Raw genomic sequence first — 24,021 nt, forward strand, 5'->3', positions numbered from 1 at the left:
ACTCAGTATGCTCTCTCATGTAAAATACCGAAATTCTAACTTAGCCGAATCGAAAAAATCTAAATATTATCTAGGCACCCCAATGTTAAAAACAAAATTACTCTGAATATAATCTGTCAGAAAAAATATACAATGCCCTATTCTACTCTGCTTTGGAGTATATACACCAACTCCACATGCTCTCTCATGTAAAATATAGAAATTCTATCTTTAAGCGAATCGAAAATATCTAAATATTATCTAGGCATCCCAATGTTAAAAATAAAATTCCTCTCAATATAATATGTAAGAAAAAATATACAATGCCCTTTTCTACTCTGTTTTGGAGAATATACACCAACTCCATATGCTAGCTCATGTAAAATACAGAAATTCTGTATTTAAGCGAATCGATAAAAATCTAAATATTATCGAGGTATCCCAATGTTAAAAGAAAAATTGCTCTGAATATAATCTGTCAGACAAAATATACAATGCCTTATTCTACTCTGTTTTGGAGTATATACAGCAACTCAATTTGCTCTCTCATGTAAAATACAGAAATTCTATATTTAAGGGAATCGAAAAAAATCTAAATATTATCTAGGCACCCCAATGTTAAAAACAAAATTACTCTGAGTATAATCTGTCAGAAAAAATATCCAATGCCCAATTCTACTCTGTTTTAGATTATATACACCAACTCCATATGCTCTCTCATATAAAATACCAAAATTCTATATTTAAGCGAATTAAAAAATATATAAATATAATCTAGGCACCCCAATGTTAAAAGCAAAATTACTCTGAATATAAACTGTCAGAAAAAATATACATTGCCATTTTCTACTCTCTTTTGGCGTATATACACCAACTCAATATGCACTCTCATTTAAAACACCGAAATTCTAATTTTACATGAATCAAAAAAAATATAAATAATATATAGGCGCCACAAAGTTAAATAAAAATGGCTCTGAATATAGTCTGTTAAAAAAAATACACAATGTCCTATTCCTCTCTGTTTTAAAGTATATACACCAACTCAGTATGCTCTCTTATGTAAAATACTGAAATTCTAATTTTTACGTGAATCAAAAATATCTAAATATTATCTAGGAACTCCAATGTTAAAAGCAAAATTGCTCTGAATATAATCTGCCTGAAAAAATATACAATGCCCTTTTCTACTCTGTTTTGTAGTATCTACACCAACTCAATATGCTCTCTCATGTAAATTACCGAAATTCTAATTTTACGCGAATTGAAAAATATCTAAATAATATCTAGGCACACAAGAGTTAATAAAAATGGCTCTGAATATAGTCTCTTAGGAAAAATATACAATGGCTTATTCTACTCTGTATTGGAGTATATGCACCACCTCCATATGCTCTCTCATTTAAAATACAGAAATTCTATATTTAAGTGAATCAAAAAAAAATCTAAATAATATCTAGGTGCCCCAAAGTTAAAAGGAAATGGCTCTGAATATAGTCTGTTAGAAAAAATATACAATAACTTATTCTACTCTGTTTTTGAGTATATACACCAACTCAGTTTGCTCTCTCATGTAAAATAGAGAAATTCAAATTTTACCGAAATCGAAAGAATCTAAAGATTATCTAGGCACCCCAATGTTAAAAAAAAAATTGCTCTGAATATAATCTGTCAGACAAAATATACAATGCCCTATTCTACTCTGTTTTGGAGTATATACACCAACTCCATATGCTCTCTTTTGTAAAATACAGAAATTCTGTATTTAAACGAATTGAAAAAAATCTTAATATTATCTAGGTACCCGAATGTTAAAAGCAAAATTGCTCTGAATATAATCTGTCAGCAAATATATACAATGGCCTTTTCTACTCTGTTTTGGAGTATATACACCAACTCAATACGATCTCTCATATAATATACCGAAATTCTAACTTCAGGCGAATAGAAAAAAATCTAAATAATATCTAGGTGCCCCAAAGCTAAAAGAAAATGGGTCTGAATATAATCTGTCAGAAAAATATACAATGCCCTATTCTACTCTGCTTAGTAGTATAGACACCAACTTCATATGCTCTCTCATGTAAAATAGAGAAATTCTATATTTATGCAAATCAAAAAAAATCTAAATATAATCTAGGGTCCCCAATGTTAATAGCAAAATTGCTCTGAATATAATCTGTCAGAAAAAAAATACAATGCCTTATTCTACTCTCTTTTGGAGTATATACACCAACTCAGTGTGCTCTCTCATGTAAAATACTGAAATTATAATTTTACGTGAATCAAAAAAAATCTAAATATTATCTAGGCACCCAAATGATAAAACCAAAATTTCTCTGAAAATAATCTCTCAGAAAAAATATACAATGCCCTTTTCCACTCTTTTTTGGAGTATATACACCAATTCAGTATGCTCTCTCATGTAAAATACCAAAATTCTAATTTTACGAGAATCGAAAAAAATCTAAATAATATCTAGGCGTCCCAATGTTAAAAGAAAATGGCTCTAAATTTAGTCTGTTTGAAAAAATATACAATGCCTTATTCTACTCTGTTCTGGGGTATATACACCAACTCCGTATTCTCTCTCATGTAAAATACAGAAATTCTATATTTAAGCGAATCGAAAAAAATCTAAATATTATCTAGGCACCTTAATGTTAAAAGCAAAATTGCTCTGTATATCATCTGTCAGAAAAAATATACAATGCCTTATTCTACTCTGTTTTGGAGTATATACACCAAATCAATATGCTCTCTTATGTAAAATAAGGAAATTCTAATTTTACGTGAATCGATAAAAATCTAAATATTATGTAGGCACCCGAATGTTAAAAGCAAAATTTCTCTGAATATAATCTGTCAGGAAAAATATACAATGCCCTTTTCTATTTTTTTTTGGAGTATATTCACCAACTCAATATGCTCTCTCATGTAAAATACCGACATTATAATTTTACGTGAATCGAAAAAAATCTGAATAATATCAAGGCGCCACAAAGTTAAAAGAAAATGGGTCTGAATATAGTATGTTAGAAAAAATATACAATGCCTTATTCTACTCTGTTTTGGAGTATATACTCCAGTTCAGTATGCTCTCTCATGTAAAATACAAAAATTCTATATTTAAGCAAATCGAAAAAGATCTAAATATTATCTAGGCACCCCATTGTTAAAAGCAAAATTGCTCTGAATATAGTCTATCAGAAAAAATATACAATGCCATTTTCTACTCTGTTTTGTAATATATAAATCAACTCTATATGCTATCTCATGTAAAATAAAGAAATTATAATTTTACCCGAATCGAAATAATCTAAATATTATCTAGACACACCAGTTTAAAAAACAATATTGCGTTGAATACAATCTGTCAAAAAAAATACAGAATGCCCTATTCTACTCTGTTTTGGAGTATATACACCAACTCCATATGCTCTGTCATGTAAAATACAGAAATTCTATATTTAAGAGAATCTAAAGAAATCTAAATATTATCTAGGCACCACATTGTTAAAAGCAAAATGGCTCTGAATATAGTCTGTCAGAAAATATATACAATGCCATTTTCTACTCTGTTTAGTAGTATATAAATCAACTCAATATGCTATCTCATGTAAAATAAAGAAATAATTTTACCTGAATCGAAATAATCTAAACATTATCTAGGCAGACCAATTTAAAAAACAAAATTGCGTCAAATATAATCTGTCAGAAAAAATATACAATGCCCTATTCTACTCTGTTTTGGAGTATATACACCAACTCCATATGCTCTGTCATGTAAAATACAGAAATTCTATATTTAAGCGAATTGAAAGAAATCTAAATATTATCTAGGCACCCCAATGTTAAAAGCAACATTTCTCTGAATATAATCTGTCAGAAAACATATACAATTCCCTATTCTACTCTGTTTTGGAGTATATACACCAACTCCATATGCTCTCTCATATAAAATAGAGAAATTCTATATTTAAGCGAATCGAAAAAAATCTAAATATTATCTGGGCATTTCAATGTTAAAAGCAAAATTGCTCTGAATATAAACTCTCAGAAAAAATATACAATGCCCTTTTCTACTCTGTTTTTTAGTATATACACCAAATCAATATGCTCTCTCATATAAAATACAGAAATTTTAGTTTTACACGAATCGAATAAAATCTAAATATTATCTAGGCACCCCTATGATAAAAGCAAAGTAGCTCTGAATATAATCTGTCAGAAAAAATATACAATGCCCTTTTCTACTCTGTTTTGGAGTATATACACCAACTCCATATGCTCTCACATGTAAAATACAGAAATTCTATATTTAGGAGTAACTAAAATAATCTTAATAATATCTAGGCACCCCAAAGTTAAAAGAAAATGGCTCTGAATATAGTATGTTAGAAAAAATACACAATGCCTTATTCTACTATGTTTTGGAGTATATACACCAACTCAGTATGCTCTCTCGTGTAAAATACAGAAATTCTAATTTTACCCGAATCGAAAAAATCTAAATGTTATCAAGGCACCCCAATGTTAAAAACAAAATTACTCTGAATATAAACTCTCAGAATAAATATACAATGCCCTATTCTACTCTTTTTTTGAGTATATACACCAACTCTATATACTCTCTCATGTAAAATACAGAAATTCTATATTTAAGAGAATCGAAAAAAATCTAAATAATATCTAGGCGCCCCAAAGTTAAAAGAAAATGGCTCTGAAAATAGTATGTTAGAAAAAATATACAATGCCTTATTCTACTACGTTTTGGAGTATATACACCAACTCAGTATGCTCTCTCGAGTAAAATACAGAAATTCTAATTTTACCAAAATCGAAAAAATCTAAATATTATCAAGAAACCCCAATGTTAAAAACAAAATTGCTCTGAAAATAAACTCTCAGAAAAAATATACAATGCCCTATTCTACTGTTTTTGAGTATGTACAGGAACTCTACATGCTCTCTCATGTAAATTACAGAAATTCTATATTTAAGCGAATCAAAAAAATCTAAATATTATCTAGGCACCCCAATGTTAAAAACAAAATTGCTCTGAATATAATCGGTCAGAAAAAATATACAATGACGTTTTCTACTCTATTTTGGAGTATATACACCAACTCAGTATGCTCTCTAATGTAAAATACCGAAATTCTAAATTTACGTGAATCGAAAAAAATCTAAATATTATCTAGGCACCCCAATGTTTAAAGCAAAATTGCTCTGAATATAATCTGTCTGAAAAAATATACAATGTCCTTGTCTACTCTGTGTTGGGGTATATAAAACAACTCAATATTCTCTCTCATGTAAAATACCGAAATTCTAATTTCACGTGAATCGAAAAAAATCTAAATATTATCTAGGCACCCCAAAGTTAAAAGAAAATGGCTCTGAATATAGTCTGTTAGAGAAAATATACAATGCCCTACTCTACTCTGTTTTGGAGTATATACACCAACTCAGTATGCTCTCTCATGTAAAATACAGAAATTCTAATTTTACCTGAATTGAAAGGATCTAAATATTATTTAGGCACCCCAATGTCAAAAACAAAACTGCTCGGAATATAATCTGTCAGAAAAAATATACAATGACGTATTCTACTCTGTATTGTAGTATATACACCAACACATATACTCTCTCATGTAAAGTACAGAAATTATAATTTTACCCATCTCGAAAAAATATAAATATTGTCTAGGTACCCCAATGTTAAAAACAACATTGCTCAGAATATAATCTGTCAGAAAAAATATACAATGCCCTATTCTACTCTTTTATGTAGTATATACATCAACTCCATATGCTCTCTCATGTAAAATTCAGAAATTCTATCTTTAAGCGAATCGAAAAAAATCTAAATATTATCTAGGCACCCCAATGTTAAAGGCAAAATTGCTCTGAATATAGTCTGTCAGAAAAAATGTACAATGCCTTATTCTACTCTGTTTTGTAGTATACACACCAAGTTAATATGCTCTCCCCTCTAAAATACCGAAATTCTGATTTTACACGAATCAAAAAAAATCAAAATAATATCTAGGCGCCCCAAAGTTAAAAGAAAATGGCTCTGAATATAGTGTGTTAGAGAAAATATACAATGCCTTATTCTACTCTGTTTTGGAGTATATACACAAACTACATACGGTCTCTAATGTAAAATACAGAAATTCTCTATTTATGCGAATCGAAAAAAATCTAAATATTATCTAGGAATACCAATATTAATAGCAATATTGCTCTGAATATAATCTGTCAGAAAAAATATACAATGCTCTTTTCTACTCTGTTTTGGAGTATATACACCAAATCCATATGCTCTCTCATGTAAAATATACAAATTATATATTTAATAGAATCGAAAAATTCTAAATATTATCTAGGCACCCCAATGTTAAAAAGAATATTTCTCTGAATATAATCTGTCAGAAAAAATATACAATGCCTTATTCTACTCTGTTTTGGAGTATATACACCTACTCCATTTGCTCTCTCATGTAAAATACAGAAATTCTCTATTTAAGCGAATCGAAAAAAATCTAAATATTATCTAGGCCCCCCAATGTAAAAAACAAAATTGCTCTGAGTATAAACTGTCCGAAAAAATATCCAATGCCCTAATCTACTCTGTTTTGTAGTATATACACCAACTAGATATGCTCTTTCATATAAAATAGAGAAATTCTATATTTAAGGGAATCGAAAAAAATGTAAATATTATCTACGCATTTCAATGTTAAAAGCAAAATTGCTCTGAATATAAACTGTCAGAAAAAATATACAATGCCCTTTTCTACTCTGTTTTGGAGTATATACACCAACTCAGTATGCTCTCTCATATAAAATATGGAAATTTAAGTTTTACACGAATCAAATAAAATCTAAATATTATCTAGGCACCCCTATGATAAAAGCAAAGTTGCTCTGAATATAATCTGTCAGAAAAAATATACATTGCCCTTTTCTACTCGGTTTTGGAGTATATACACCAACTCAGTATGCTCTCTCATGTAAAATACCGAAATTCTAATTTTACGTGAATCGAAAAAATTCTAAATATTATCTTGGCACCCCAATGTTAAAAAAAAATTCTCTGAATATTGTCAGTCAGAAAAAATATACAATGCCCTATTCTACTCTGTTTTGGAGTATCTACACCAACTCAATATGCTCTCTCATGTAAAATACAGAAATTCTCTATTTAAGCGAATCGAAAAAAATCTAAATATTATCTAGGCACCCCAATGTTAACAGCAAAATTGCTCTGAATATAAACTGTCAGAAAAAATATACAATGTTTTTTATACTCTGTTTTGGAGTGTATACACCAACTCCATATGCTCTCTCATGTAAAATACAAAAATTATATATTTAAAAGAATCGAAAAAAATCTAAATATTATCTAGGCACCCCAATGTTAAAAGCAAAATTGCTCTGAACATAGTCTGTCAGAAAAAATATACAATGCCATTTTCTACACTGTTTTGTAGTATATACATCAACTCAATATGCTCTCTCATGTAAAATACAGAAATTATAATTTTACCCGATTTGAAAAAATCTAAATATCATCTAGGCACCCCTATGTGAAAAACAAAATTGCGTTGAATATAATCTGTCAGAAAAAATATAGAATGCCCTATTCTACTTTGTTTTGAAGTATATACACCAACTTCATATGCTCTCTCATGTAAAATACAGAAATTCTATATTTAAGCGAATCAAAAAAAATCTAAATTTTATCTAGGCACCACAATGTTAAAAGCAAAATTGCTCTGAATCTAATCAGTCAGAAAAAATATACAATGCCCTATTCTACTCTGTTTTGGAGTATATACACCAACTCCATATGCTCTCTCATGTAAAATACAAAAATTCTCTATTGAAGCGAATGGAAAAAAATCTAAAAATTATCTAGGCATTCCAATGTTAAAAGCAAAATTGCTCTGAATATAATCTGTCAGAAAAAATATACAATGCCTTTTTCGACTCTGTTTTGTAGTATATACACCAAGTTAATATGCTCTCTCATGTAAAATACCGAAATTCTGATTTTATGCGAATCAAAAAAAATCTAAATAATATCTAGGCGCCCCAAAGTTAAAAGAAAATGGCTCTGAATATAGTGTGTTACAGAAAATATGTAATGCCTTATTCTACTCTGTTTTGGAGTATATACACAAACTACATACGGTCTCTAATGTAAAATACAGAAATTCTAATTTTACCTGAACCGAAAAAATATAAATATTATCTAGGCACCCCTATGATATAAGCAAAATTGCTCTGAAAATAATCTGTAAAAAAAAATATACAATGCCCTTTTCTACTCTGTTTTGGAGTATATGCACCAACTCAATATGCTCTCTCATGTAAAATACAGAAATTTTATATTTAGGCGTATCTAAAACAATCTTAATAATATCTAAGCGCCCCAAAGTTAAAAAAAAATTGCTCTGAATATAGTCTGTTAGAAAAAATATACAATGCCTTATTCTACTATGTTTTGGAGTATATACACCAACCCAATATGCTCTCTCGTGTGAAATACAGAAATTCTAATTTTACCCGAATCAAAAAAATCTAAATATTATCAAGGCACCCCAATGTTAAAAACGAAATTTCTCTGAATATAAACTCTCAGAAAAAATATACAATGCCCTATTCTACTCTTTTTTTGAGTATATACACCAACTCTATATGCTCTCTCATGTAAAATACCGAAATTCTATATTTAAGCGAATCAAAAAAAATCTAAATATCTAGGTGCCCCAAAATTAAAAGAAAATGGCTCTGAAAATACTATGTTAGGAAAAATATACAATGCCTTATTCTACTGTGTTTTGTAGTATATACACCAACTCGGTATGCTGTTTCATGTAAAATACCGAAATTCAAATTTTACCCAAATCGAAAAAAATCTAAATATGATCTAGGGAACCGAAGTTTAAAGGAAAAATTGCTCCGAAAATAATCTGTCAGAAAAAATATACAATGCCCTTTTCTACTCTATTTTGGAGTATATACACCAACTCAATATGCTGTCTCTTTAAAATACCGAAATTGTAATGTTACGCAAATCGAAACAAATCGAAATTATATCTAGGAGCTCGAAAGTTAAAAAAAAATGGCTCGGAATATAGTCTGTTAGGAGAAATATACAATGCCTTATTCTCCTCTGTTTTGGAGTATATACAGCAACTCAGTATGGTCTCTCATGTAAAATACTGAAATTCTAAATTTACGTGTATCGAAAAAAATCTAAATATTATCAAGGCACCCCAATGTTAAAAACAAAATTGCTCTAAATGTAGTCTGTCAGAAAAAATATACAATGCCCAATTCTACTCTGTTTTGGAGTATATACACCAACTCTGTATGCTCTCTCATGTAAAATACAGAAATTCTATATTTATGCAAATCAAAAAAAATCTAAATTTTATGTAGGCACCCCAATGTTAAAAGAAAAATTGCTCTGAATATAATCTGTCAGATAAAAAAATACAATGCCCTTTTCTAATCTGTTTTGTAGTATATACACCAACTCAGTATGCTCTCATGTAAAATACAGAAATTTTAATTTTACACATATCAAAATATATAAATATTATGAAGGTAACCCAATGTCAAAAACAAAATTGCTCTGAATATAATCTGTCAGAAAAAATATACAAAGCCCTATTCTACTCTTTTTTGGAGTATATACACCAACTCCATATGCTCTCTCATGTAAAATACAGAAATTCTATATTTAAGCGAATCGAAAACAATCTAAATGTTATCTAGGCACCGCAATGTTAAAAACAAAATTGCTCTGAATATAATCTGTAAGAAAAAATATACAAAGCCCTATTCTACTCTTTTTTGGACTATATACACCAACTCCATATGCTCTCTCATGTAAAATAGAGAAATTCTAATTTTACCCGAATCGAAAAAATCTAAATATTATCTAGGCACCCCAATGTTAAAAACAAAATTGCTCTAAATATAGTCTGTCAGAAAAAATATACAATGTCATATTCTACTCTGATTTGGAGTATATAAAGCAACTCAGTATGCTCTCTCATATAAATTACCGAAATTCTAATTTTACGTGAATCGAAAAAAATCTAAATATTATCTAGCCACCCGAATGTTAAAAGGAAAACTGCTCTGAATACAATGTGTCAGAGAAAATATACAATGCCCTTTTCTACTTTGTTTTGGTGTATATACACCAACTCAATATGCTCTCTCATGTAAAATACCGAAATTCTAATTTTACGCGAATCGAAAAAAATCTAAATAATATCTATGCGCCCCAAAGTTGAAAGAAAATGTCTCTGAATACAGTCTGTTAGAAAAAATATACAATGCCTTATTCTACTCTGTTTTGGAGTATATACAAAAATTCAGTATGTTCTCTACTGTAAAATAGAGAAATTATAATTTTACGTTACTTTAAAAAAATCTAAATATTATCTAGGCACCCCAAAGTAAAAAAAAAAACTTGCTCTTAATATAATCTGTGAGAAAAAATATACAATGCCCTATTCTACTCTATTTTGGGGTATATACACCAATTCGATATGCTCTCTCGTTTAAAATACAGAAATTTTATATTTAAGCGGATCGAAAAAAATCTAAATATTATCTAGGCACACCAATGTTAAATACAAAATTGCTCTGTATATAATCTGTCACAATAAATATACAACGCCCTTTTTTACTCTGTTTTTAAGTATATACACCAACTCAATATGCTCTTTCATGTAAAATAGAGAAATTCTAATTTTACGCGAATCGAAATAAATGTAAATAATATATATGTGCCCCGAAGTTAAAAGAAAATGGCTCTGAATATTGTCTGATAGAAAAAATTTACAATGCCTTATTCCACTCTGTTTTGGAGTATATACACTAAATCAGTATGCTCTCTCATGTAAAATACCGAAATTCTAATTTTACATGAATCGAAAAAACTCTAAATATTTTCTAGGCTCCCCAATGTTAAAAAAAATTGCTCTGAATGTAGTCTGTCAGAAAAAATATACAATGCCCTATTCTACTCTGTTTTGGGGTATATACACCAACTCCATATGCTCTCTCATGTAAAATACAGAAATTCTATATATAAGCGAATTGAAAAAAATCTAAATATTATCTAGGCACCCTAATGTTAAAAGAAAAATTGCTCTGAACATAATGTGTGAGATAACAAATACAATGCCCTTTTCTACTCTGTTTTGTAGTACATACACCAACTCAATATGCTCTCTGATGTAAAATACAGAAATTCTATATTTAAGCAAATCGAAAATAATCTAAATATTATCTAGGCACCCCAATATTTAAAACAAAATTGCTCTGAATATAATGTGTCTGAAAAAATATACAATGCCCTATTCTACTCTTTTTTTGGAATATATACACCAACTCCATATGCTCTCTCATGTAAAATACACAAATTCAATATTTAAGTGAATTGAAAAAAATCTAAATATTATCTAGCCACCCCAATGTTAAAAGAAAAATTGCTCTGAATATAATCTGTCAGAAAAAACATACAATGCCCTGTTCTACTCTGTTTTCGATTATATACACCAACTCAATATTCTCTATAAGGTAAAATACGGAAAATCTAATTTTACAAGAATCATAAAAAGTATAAATAATATCTAAGCGCCCAAATTTAAAAGAGAATGGCTCTGAATATAGTCTGTTACAGAAAATATACAATGCGTTATTCTACTCTGTTTTGGAGTATATACACCAACTCAGTATGCTCTCTCATGTAAAATACAGAAATTCTAATTTTACCCGAATCGAAAAAATCTAAATATTATCTAGGCAACCGAATGTTAAAAACAAAATTTCTCCGTATACAATCTGTCAGAAAAAATATACAGCCCTATTCTACTCTGTTTTGGAGTATATACAGCAACTCAGTATTCTCTCTCCTGTGAAATACCGAAATTCTAATTTTACATGAATGGAAATAATTCTAAATATTATCTAGGCACCCCAACGTTAAAAACAATATTGCTCTGAATAAAATCTGTCAGAATAAATATACAATGCCTTATTCTACTCTATTTTGGAGTATATACACCAACTCAGTATGCTCTCTCATGTAAAATACCGAAATTCAAATTTTACGTGAATCGAAAAAAATCTAAATATTATTTGGCACCCGAATATTAAAAACAAAATTGCTCTGAATATAATCTATGAGAAAAAACATACAATGTTCTTTTCTACTCTGTTTTGGAGTATATACACCAACTCAACATTGTCTCTCATGTAAAATACAAAAATTCTAATTTTACGTCAATCGTAAAAAATCTAAATAATATCTAGGCGCCCCAAAGTTAAAAGAAAATGGCCCTGAATAAAATCTGTTACAAAAAATATACAATGCCTTTTTCTACTCTGTTTTGGAGTTTATACACCAACTCCATATGCTCTCTCATGTAAAATATCGAAATTCTAATTTTACGCAAAGCAAAAAAATCTAAATATTATCTTGACACCCCAATGTAAAATCAAAATTGCATTGAATATAATCTGCCAGAAAAAATATACAATGCCCTATTCTACCCTGTTGTGGAGTATATACACCAACTCAATATGCTCTCTCATGTAAAATACCGAAATTCTAATTTTACGTGAATCGAAAAAAATCTAAATAATATCTAGGCACCCCAAAGTTAAAAGAAAATGGTTCTAAATATAGTCTGTTACACAAATATACAATGCCTTATTCTACTCTGTTTTGGAGTATATACACCAACTCAGTATGCTCTCTCAAGTAAAATATAGAAATTCTAATTTTACATGAATCGAAAATATCTAAAAATTATCTAGGCACCCCAAAGTTAAAAACAAAATTTCTCTGAATATAATCTGTCAGAAAAAATATACAATGCCCTATTCTACTTTGTTTTTGAGTATATACACCAACTCCATATGTTCTCTCATGTTAAATACAGGAATTCTATATTTGAGCGAATCGAAGAAAATCTCCATATTATCTATGCACCCCAATGTTAAAAGCAAAATTGCTGTGAATATAATCTGTCAGAGAAAATATTCAATGCCCTTTTCTACTGTGTTTTGGAGTATATACACCAACTCAATACGCTCTCTCATGTAAATTACTGAAATTCTAATGTTACGCGAATCGAAAAAAATCTAAATAATATCTAGGTGCCCCAAAGTTAAAGAAAATGTCTCTGAAAATACTCTGTTATAAAAATATACAATTCCTTATTCTACTCTGTTTTGGAGAATATACACCAACTCAATATGCTCTCTGATGTAAAATACCAAAATTCTAATTTTACGTGAATCGAAAAAAATCTAAATATTATCTAGGCATCCGAATTTTAAAAGTACAATTGCTCTGAATAAAATCTGTCAGAAAAAAATATACAATGCCCTTTTCTACTCTGTTTTGGAGTATATACACCAACTCAATATGCTCTCTCATGTAAAATATGGAAATTCTAATTTTACATGTATCGAAAAAAATCTAAATAATATCTAGGCGTTCCGAAGGTAAAAGAAAATGGCTCTGAATATAGTCTGTTAGAAAAAATATACAATGCCTTATTCTACTCTGTTTTCAGTATATACACCAACTCCATATTCTCTCTTGTAAAATACAGAAATTCTATATATAAGCGAATCGAAATAAATCTAAATATTATCTAGGCACCCCAATGTTAAAAAGAAAATTTCTCTGAATATAATCTGTCAGAAAAATTATACAATGCCCTATTCTACCCTGTTTTGGATTATATACACCAACTCCATATGCTCTCTCATGTAATATACAGAAATTCTATATTTAAGCAAATCGAAAAAAATCTAAATATTATCTAGGCAACCCAATGTTAAAAGCAAAATTTCTCTGAATATAATCCTTCAAAAAAAAATATACAATGCTCTTTACTACTCTGCTTTGCAGTATATACACCAACTCAGTATGTTCTTTCATGTAAATTTCCGAAATTCTAATTTTACGTGAATTGAAAAAAATCTAAATAATATCTAGGCGACCCAAAGTTAAAAGAAAATGGCTCTGAATATAGTCTGTTAGAAAAACATACAATGCCTTATTCTACTCTGTTTTGGAGTGTATACATCAACTCCATATGCTCTCTCATGTTAAATTCCGAAATTCTAATTTTATCCGAATCGAAAATACTAAAAATTATCTGGGCACCCCAATTTTAAAGACAAAATTGCTCTGAATATAATTTGTCAGAAAAAATATACAATGCCGTATTCTACTCTGTTTTTGAGTATATACACCAACTCCATATGCTCTCTCATGTAAAATACAGAAATTCTATATTTGAGCGAATCAAAAAAACTCAATATAATCTAGGCACCCCAATGTTAAAAGCAAAACTGCTCTGAATATAATCTGTCAGCAAAACAATACAATGCTTTTTTCTACTCTGTTTTGTAGTATATACACCAACTCAATACGCTCTCTCCTGTCAATTACTGAAATTCTAATTTTACGCGAATCGAAAAAAATCTAAATAATATCTAGGCGCCCCAAAGTTAAAAGATAATGGCTCTGAAAATAGTCTGGTATAAACAATATACAATTTCTTATTCTACTCCGTTTTAGAGTATATACACCGACTCAGTATGCTCTCTTATATAAAATAACGAAATTCAAATTTTACGTGAATCAAAAAAAATCTAAATATTATCTAGGCACCGGAATGTTAACAGTACAGTTGCTCTGAATATAATGTGTCATAAAAAATATACAATGCCCTTTTCTACTCAGGTTTGGAGTAGATACACCAACTCAATATGCTCTCTCATGTAAAATAAAGCTATTCTAATTTTAGGTGTATAAAAAAAATCTAAATATTATCTAGGCACCCCAATGTTAAAAGCAAATTTGCTCTGAGTATAGTCTGTCAGAAAAAATATGCAACGCCCTTTTCTACTCTGTTTTGGAGTATCTACACCAACTCAATATGCTTTCTCATGTAAAATACCGAAATTCTAATTTTACGTGAATCGAAAAAAATCTAAATAATATTTAGGCGCCCCAAAGTTAAAAGAAAATGGCTCTGGATATAGTCTGTTAGGAAAAATATACAATGCCTTATTCTACTCTGTATTGGAATATATAGACAAACTCATTATGCTCTCTCATGTAAAATACAGAAAGTGTATATTTAAGCGAATCGAAAAAATTCTAAATAATATCTAGGCGCCCTAAAGGTAAAAAAAAATGGCTTTGAATATAGAGTGTTAGGAAAAATATACAATGCCTTATTCTACTCTCTCTTAAAGTATAGAAACAAACGCAGTATGCTCTCTCATGTGAAATACCGAAATCCTAATTTTAACAAAATCGAAAAAATCTAAATATTATCTAGGCACCCAAATGTTAAAAACAAAATTTCTCTGAATATAATCTCTCAGAAAAAATATACAACACCATATTCTACTCTTTTTTAAAGTATATACACCAACTCCATATGCTCTCTCATGTAAAATACAGAAATTCTATATTTAAGGGATCCGAAAAAATTCTAAATATTATCTATGCACCCCAATGTTAATAGCAAAATTGATCTGAATATAATCTGTCAGAAATAATATACAATGCTCTTTTCCACTTTGTTTTGGAGTATATACACCAACTCAATATGCTCTGTCATGTAAAATACCGAATTTCTAATTTTACGCAAATTGAAAAAATTCTAAATAATATGTAGGTGCCCCAAAGTTAAAAGAAAATGGCTCTGAATATAGTGTGCTAGAAAAAATATACAATGCCTTATTCTAATCTGTTTTAAAGTATATACACCAACTCAGTATGCTCTCTTATGTAAAATACAGAAATTGTAAATTTACACAAATCGAAAAAAATCTAAATATTATCTAGGCACCCCAATGTTAAAAGAAAATGGCTCTGAATATAAACTGTCAGAAAAAATATACAATGCCCTTTTCTACTTTATTTTGGAGTATACACACCAATTCAATATGCTCTCTCATGGAAAATACAGAAATTCTAAATATACAGGAATCGAAGGAAATCTAATTATTATCTAGGCACCCCAATGTAAAAACCAAAATTTCTCCGAACAAAATCTGTCAGAGAAAATAAACTATGTCATTTTCTACTCTGTTTTCGAGTATATACACCAACTCAATATGCTCTCTCATGTAAAATAGCAAAATTATAAATTTACGCTAATCAAATGAAATCTAAATATTATCTAGGCTCCCCAATGTTAATAGGAAAATTGCTCTGAATACAATATATCAGAAGAAATATACAATGCCTTTTCTACTCTGTTTTGGAGTGTATAAACCAACTCAATATTCTCTTTCATGTAAAATACCGAAAATCTAAATTCACTTGAATCGAAAAAAATCTAAGTATTATCAAGGCACCCCAACGTTAAAAGCAAAATTACTCTAAATATAATCTGTTCAGAAATAATATACAATGCCCTATTCGTCTCTGGTTTGGAGTATATACAACAAATCAATATGATCTCTCATGTAAAACACCGAAATTCTAATTTTACGCATATTGAATAAAATCTAAATATTATGTAGGAAAACCAATGTTAAGAGAAATTAGCTCTGAATATAATCTGTCAGAAAAAATATACAATGACTTTTTCTACTCTGTTTTGGAGTACATACACCAACTCAAAATGCTCTCTTATATAAAATACCGAAATTCTAAATTTGCGCTAATTGAATAAGATCTAAATATTATCTAGGCACCCCAAAGTTAAAAGAAAATGGCTCTGAATATAATCTTTCAGAAAAATATAAAATACTATTTTCTACTCTATTTTGGAGTATATACACCAATTCAATATGCTCTCTCATGTAAAATACCGAAATTGTAAATATACACGAATCGAAAAAAATCTAAATATTATCTAGGCACCCCAATGTAAAAAGCAAAATTTCTCGGAAAAAGGTCTGTGGGAGAAAATATACAGTGCCCTTTTCTACTTTGTTTTGGAGTGTATACACCAACTCAATATGCTCTCTAATTTAAATACAAAAATTCTAATTTCACACGAACGGAAACAAATCAAAATATTTTCTAGGTACCCCATTGTTAAAAGCAAAATTTCTCTGAATATAATCTGTCAGAAAAAATACACAATGCCGTTTTCTACTCTGTTTTGGAGTATATACACCAATTCAATATGCTTTCTCATGTAAAATACCGAAATTCTAAATTTACGCGAATCGAAAAAATCTAAATATTACCTAGGCACCCCAATGTTGAAAGCAAAATTGCTCTGAATATAGTCTGTCAGAAAAAATATACAATACCCTTTTCTACTTCGTTTTGGAGTATATACACAAACCCAATATGCACTCTCATATAAAATACCGAAATTCATATTATACGCAAATTGAAAATAATCTAAATATTATCTAGACACCCCAATATTGAAAGAAAATGGCTCTGATTATAATCTGTCAGAAAAAATATACAATGCCCTTTTCTCCTCGGTTTTGGAGTATATGGACCAACTCAATATGCTCTCTCATGTAAAATACCGAAATTCTAAATTTACGTTAATCAAATGAAATCTAAATATTATCTAGGCACCCCAATGGTAATAGCAAAATTGTTCTGCATGTATTTCGTCAGATAAAATATACAATGCCCTTTTCTACTCTGTTTTGGAATATATACACCAACTCAATATGCTCTCTCATGTAAAATACAGATATTCTAATTTTACGAGAATCGAAAAAAATCTAAATATTATCTAGGCACCCCAAAGTTAAAAGAAAATGTCTCTGAATATATTCTGTCAAAAATAATACAATGCCCTTTTCTACTCGGTTTTGGAGTATATAAACCAACTCAATATACTCTCTCATGTAAAATACCGAAATTCTAAATTTACGCGAATCAAAAAAAATCTAAATATTATCTAGGCACCCCAATGTTAAAAGCAAAATTTTTCTGAATATAGTCTGTCAGAGAAAATATACAATGCCCTTTTCTACTTTGCTTTGTAGTATATACACCAACTAAATATGCTCTCTAATGTAAAACACCGAAATTCTAATTTTATGCAAATCGAAGAAATTCTAAATATTATCTAGGCACCCCTAGGTTAAAAGAAAATGGCTATAAATATAATCTGTCAAAAAAATATACAATGCCTTATTCTACTCTGTTTTGGAGTATACACACCAACTCAATATGCTCTCTCATGTAAAATACAGAAATTCTGATTTTACGCCAATCGAAAAAAATCTAAATAATATGTAAGAACCCCAATGTAAAAAGCTAAACTTCTCTGAATATAATCTGTCAGAAAAAGTATACAATGCTCTTTTCCACTCTGTTTTGGAGTATATATACCAACTCAATATGCTCTCTCATGTAAAATACTAAAATTCTAATTTTACGTGAATCTAACAAACTCTAAATACTACCTAGGCACAGCAATGTTAAAAGCAAAATTGCTCTGAATATAATCTGTCAGAAAAAAAATACAATGCCCTATTCTACTCTGTTTTGGGGTATATACACCAACTCAATATGCTCTCACATGTAAAATACCGAAATTCTAATTTACACGAATCGAAAAAAATGTAAATATAATCTAGGCACCCCAATGTTAAAAGCAAAATTTCTCTGAATATAGTCTGTCAGAAAAAATATTCAATGCCCTTTTCTGCACTGTTTTGGATTATATACACCAACTCAATATGCTCTCTCATGTAGAATACCGAGATTCTAATTTTACGTGAATCGAAAGAATCTAAATATTATCTAGGCACACCATTGTTAAAAGCAAAATTTCTCTGAATATAATCTGTCAGAAAAAATATACAATGCGCTATTCTACTTTGTTTTGGAGTATATACACCAAGTCAATATGCTCTCTCATGTAAAATACCGAAAGTCTAATTTTACGCAAATCGAAAAAAATCTAAATATTATCTACGCACCCCAATGTTAACAGCAACATTGCTCTGAATATTATCTGTCAGAAAACATATAAAATGCGCTTTTCTACTCTGTTTTGGAGTATATACACCAACTCAATATGCTCTATTATTTAAAATATGGAAATTCTATATTTATGCGAATCGTAAAAAATCTAAATATTATCTAGGCAACCCAATGTTTAAAGCAAATTTGCTGTGAATATTATGTCAGAAATAATATACAATGCCCTATTCTAGTCTGTTTTGGAGTATATACACCAATTCCATATGCTCTCTTGTGTAAAATACTGAAATTCTTAATTTACGCTAATCGAAAAAAATCTAAATATTATCTAGGTACCCCAATGTTAAAAGCAAAATTGCTCTCAATATAATCTGTCTGAAAAAATATACAATGCCCTTTTCTACTGTGTTTTGGAGTGTATACACCAACTCAATATTCTCCCTCATGTAAATTACCCAAATCCTAACATTACTCTAAGTATCTCATAAAGTGCACAAGACCCCCTTGATGTTGTTTTTTATAACTAGGGGATTACAGATGACATTACTCACGATATGACTGCGGCTGTTTGCTGGTCCGGTGATAATGTTTCTAATATCCAGAGAAGGAGAGGGGAATGTTTCTGCCCATAGGCAAATCCTCTGAATACAGCAAGACGAGTACACCATGCTGTGATATTTTCACTAATGTAAACAAGAAAACAATTATATTGAATTAAATATTGCAAGGTGTTAACCCCCCCTATAATTTTCCTTGTAATTTCAAGGGGTTGAGGAGGACATTTTTGTCAAAATGGCGGAGGTGTAACTTCAGCTATTGTCTACTATATAATAAAAAAGGATAAAATTATTATTTACATATGATATAATTGCCAGTATCATATTACACCACATTTTCAAAATATCTGGGCCCCAGCAACTGTGGGCATGGCAGCCAAGCGCGGGTGTCCCTATGCAACCAGGTTGGGCATTGGGGCTGCTACGGGCCCTTTGTGGTTTGTCTGGGGGCTGCTACGGGCCCCCTGGCGGTGGCTGTGGTAACAGCCACATAGCCAGAGGGTCTCTCAGCATCCAGGGAGGGCCTGGCGGCTGCTACTGACACTCTGGCAGGGGCTATGGGCACAGCCACCTAACCAGGGGGTCCCTACGTAGCCAGGGTGGAGCTGGAAGCTGCTATAGGCCCTTTGGCGGGAGGTGTGGGGATACCCTGCTCTTCACAGGTACACAGTTTGCACCTATTTCTACATGTGTAGATTGTTTACATAATGGGCACACATTTGTACACATGTACATATAATATTATCACAATAAACATATATGTACATACTATGTGTACAATAAATATGTACTTTATACGTACCTAATATAAACAATATGTACTTTTTGGTGATATTATGTGATATCTACATATTATTGATTATATATCTTATTGTGATAATATGTATGTTACCACTGAAATTTTTAGAAATGTACATAGAGTACACTTTATGTACCTATGCATTGTGTACACATTATAGAAATAAATAGGTACATATTTTACAGATGATGTACATTTTTTCTACATGTGTATTTTGTACACATATGTACAGCAGAGTAAATGTACAGACTATACCTATTTTATACATTTATTGTGATATGTCAATAAATGTACACATGAGTACATTCTAGGATATAATTTTTAGCATATTAGATAGGAATTACACCGGTGACCAAAGTGGGTTTACACCCAGGTGCGCACATAGTTTATACATGTACATGTTGTGCATATTATGTACTCATGTACAGAATGTACATGTCTACATTATACATAGGTGTACGCAGCATACATAGGTACATACTATGCACACATATGTACACGTGCATATATTGTACATCTGTACATAATGGGTACATGATGTACATGTGTACACATATCACAATAAATGTAAATATACATAATGTTTGCAATATGTACGTTTATATTATGTATTACGTTTATTGTGATTATATATGCTGTTGTGATATGATATCATTGTGACATTACAAATGTACATATTATACACATTATGTACCTATGCATTGTGCACAGATTATAGAAATAGAAAGAAACACATTTTACAGGTTATGTACATTTTATTTACTTGTGTATTGGGTACACAGAGTAAATGTACAGATCTTACTTACTTTATACATTTATTGTGATATGCCAATAAATGTTCACATTATGAGTACATTCTGTGATATTACATTTAGAATATAAGATAGAAATTACTCTGGTTACCAAAGTGGGTGTACACTTATGTGTGCACATATTTTGTACATGTACATACTGTGCATATTATGTACTTGTGTACAGAAGGTAAATATCTACATTATATGTATGTATGGGTACAGAGCGTACATATGTACATACTATGTACATATATCTACACCTGAATTTATTGTACATGCGTACATAATGGGTCCATGCTGTACATGTAAACACATCGTCATACCACAATAAATGGAAATGTACATAATGTGTGAAATACGTACATTTATATTATGTATTACATGTGTATTGTGATTGTATATGCTGTTCTGATATCATTGTGATATTACAAATGTACATATTGTACACATTATGGACATACCTATTGTGTACATATTATGTACACATAAATGTACATATTGTACAGATTATGTATATTTATTGTACATCTGTATGGTGCACACATATGTACATCACAGTCAACGTACATATGGTACATATTCTGTGCATTGTTTGTAATATTTCAGTAAGAGTACACATTATAAGTATATTCTGGGATATGATTTTTAGTATGTTAGATAAAAATTACTTTCAATATCAAAGTGGGTATACACTTATGTGTGTCCATTTTGTGATATTATCCATCATATCCTGAGTAGGTGTTTCTCTCATTGTGAAAGCAGGTTTACACTCTCGGATTGCTCCAATATCAAGGCAAACTAAAACTCGTCTGTGATGTAGTTAATAATATCCTGAGGACAAAGGATGACCATACCCTGAATATCGCAGGAAGTGTACACCACCACTGTAGTATTGTTTCTAATGTTCAAAAACGGAAAGGATATTACTCCAAATATCTCAGAAAGCACACAAGCACCCCGTGATATTGTTTCTAATAACTAGAGAATTACAGATGACATTACCCACGACGTGACTGGGGCTGTACCCTGGTCCTGGAATATTGTTCCTAATATCCAGAGAAGGAGAGGAAAATGTTGCTGCCCATAGGGAAATACTCTTAATACGGCAAGAGGTGTACACCATGCTTTGATATGGTCACTGATGTAAGCGAGAAAACAATTACATTGAATTAAGCATTGCAAGGAATGAAACTCCCCTATGATTTTCATTCTAATGTCAACGGGGGTGAGGATGACATTTTTGTCAATATGGCAGAGGTGTAACTGGAGCTATTGCCTAATAGACAAAAAAACAGAATAAGATTATCATTTTTATATAATATGGTTGCCAGTATCATATTACACCGGATTTGCAAAATAGCTGGGCCTCAGCAGCTGTGGGCAGAGCCCACAAGCGAGGGGACCCCTAAGCAGCCAGGGTGGGCCTGGGGGCTGCTCTGGGCTTTTTGGTGGGGTCTGTGAGCACATCGACCCAGCCAGGGGTCCCCGAGCAGCCATGGTTGGCCTGGGGGCTGCTACGGGCACTCTGGCATGGGCTGTGGGCACAGACACCTAGTCAGGGGGTCCCTAAGCAGCCAGGGTGGGCATGGGGGCTGCTAAAGGCATTCGAGCAGTGTTTGTGGGCACAGCCCAATTGCCAGGGGTCTCTAAGCAGCCAGGCTGGGCCTGGGGGCTGCTATAAGGGGGGCTTTGGTAATAGCGTGCTGTGCATCGGTACATAGTTTTCACCTATTACTACATGTGTAAATAGTTTTAATATCGGGCATATATATGTACATGCGTACATATGGAGTTATCACGATAAATTTATATTTACATAATATGTGCAAAATACATATGTACCTAATGCATACCTAATGTGTACAATATGTACTTTTTTGTAATATTAGACAATATATATTACTGTGATTATATATCTTATTGTGATTAAATATATTTTATCACTAATATTTTAAGGAATGTGCATAGTGTACACATTATATACCTATGTATTGTGTACACAATATAGAAATATATAGGTACATATTTTACAGATTATGTACACTTTTTCTACATGTGTATTGTGTACACCTATGCACAGCAGAGTAAATGTACAGACTGTACCTATTTTATACATTTCTTGTGATATGCCAATAAATGTACACATTATGAGTACATTCTAAAATATAATTTTTACCATATTAGAAATTACTCCATTGACCAAAGTGGGTGTACACCCAGGTGTGTACATAGTTTATACGTGTACATATTGTGCATATTAGGTACTCATGTACAAAATGTACATGTCAACATTATATGTATTTATGTGTACATAGTGTGCACATGCCCATACTGTTCACACATATGTACATGTGCATATTTTGTACATGTGTACATAATGGGTACATGATGTGCATGTGTACACACCGTGATACCACAATAAATGTAAATGTACACGATGTGTGCAATATGTACATTTATATTATGTATTACTTGTGTATTGTGATTTTATATGCTGTTGTGATTATATGATATCATTGTAATATTACAATAAATATACCTATTGCACACATTTCGTACATACCTATTGTGTACACATTATGTACCTGTAATTGCACATATTGTACAGATTATGTACGTTTTTGGTACATCTGTATTGTGTACACATATGTACATAACACTCTATGTACATATGGTATGTATTCTGCACATTGATTGTAACATCTCAATAAGTGTACACATTATGAGTATATTGTGATATATGATTTTTAGTATATTAGATAAAAATTTCTTTCTATATCAAAGTGGGTATACACCCATGTGTGTCCATTTTTTGATATTATCCATCATATTTTAAGTAGATATTACTCTCATTTTGAAAGCAAGTGTTCACTCTGTGATTGTTCCAATATCACAGGC

Source organism: Callithrix jacchus, chromosome X, assembly GCF_049354715.1.
Source record: "Callithrix jacchus isolate 240 chromosome X, calJac240_pri, whole genome shotgun sequence".
Classification (NCBI taxonomy): Eukaryota; Metazoa; Chordata; class Mammalia; order Primates; family Cebidae; genus Callithrix; species Callithrix jacchus.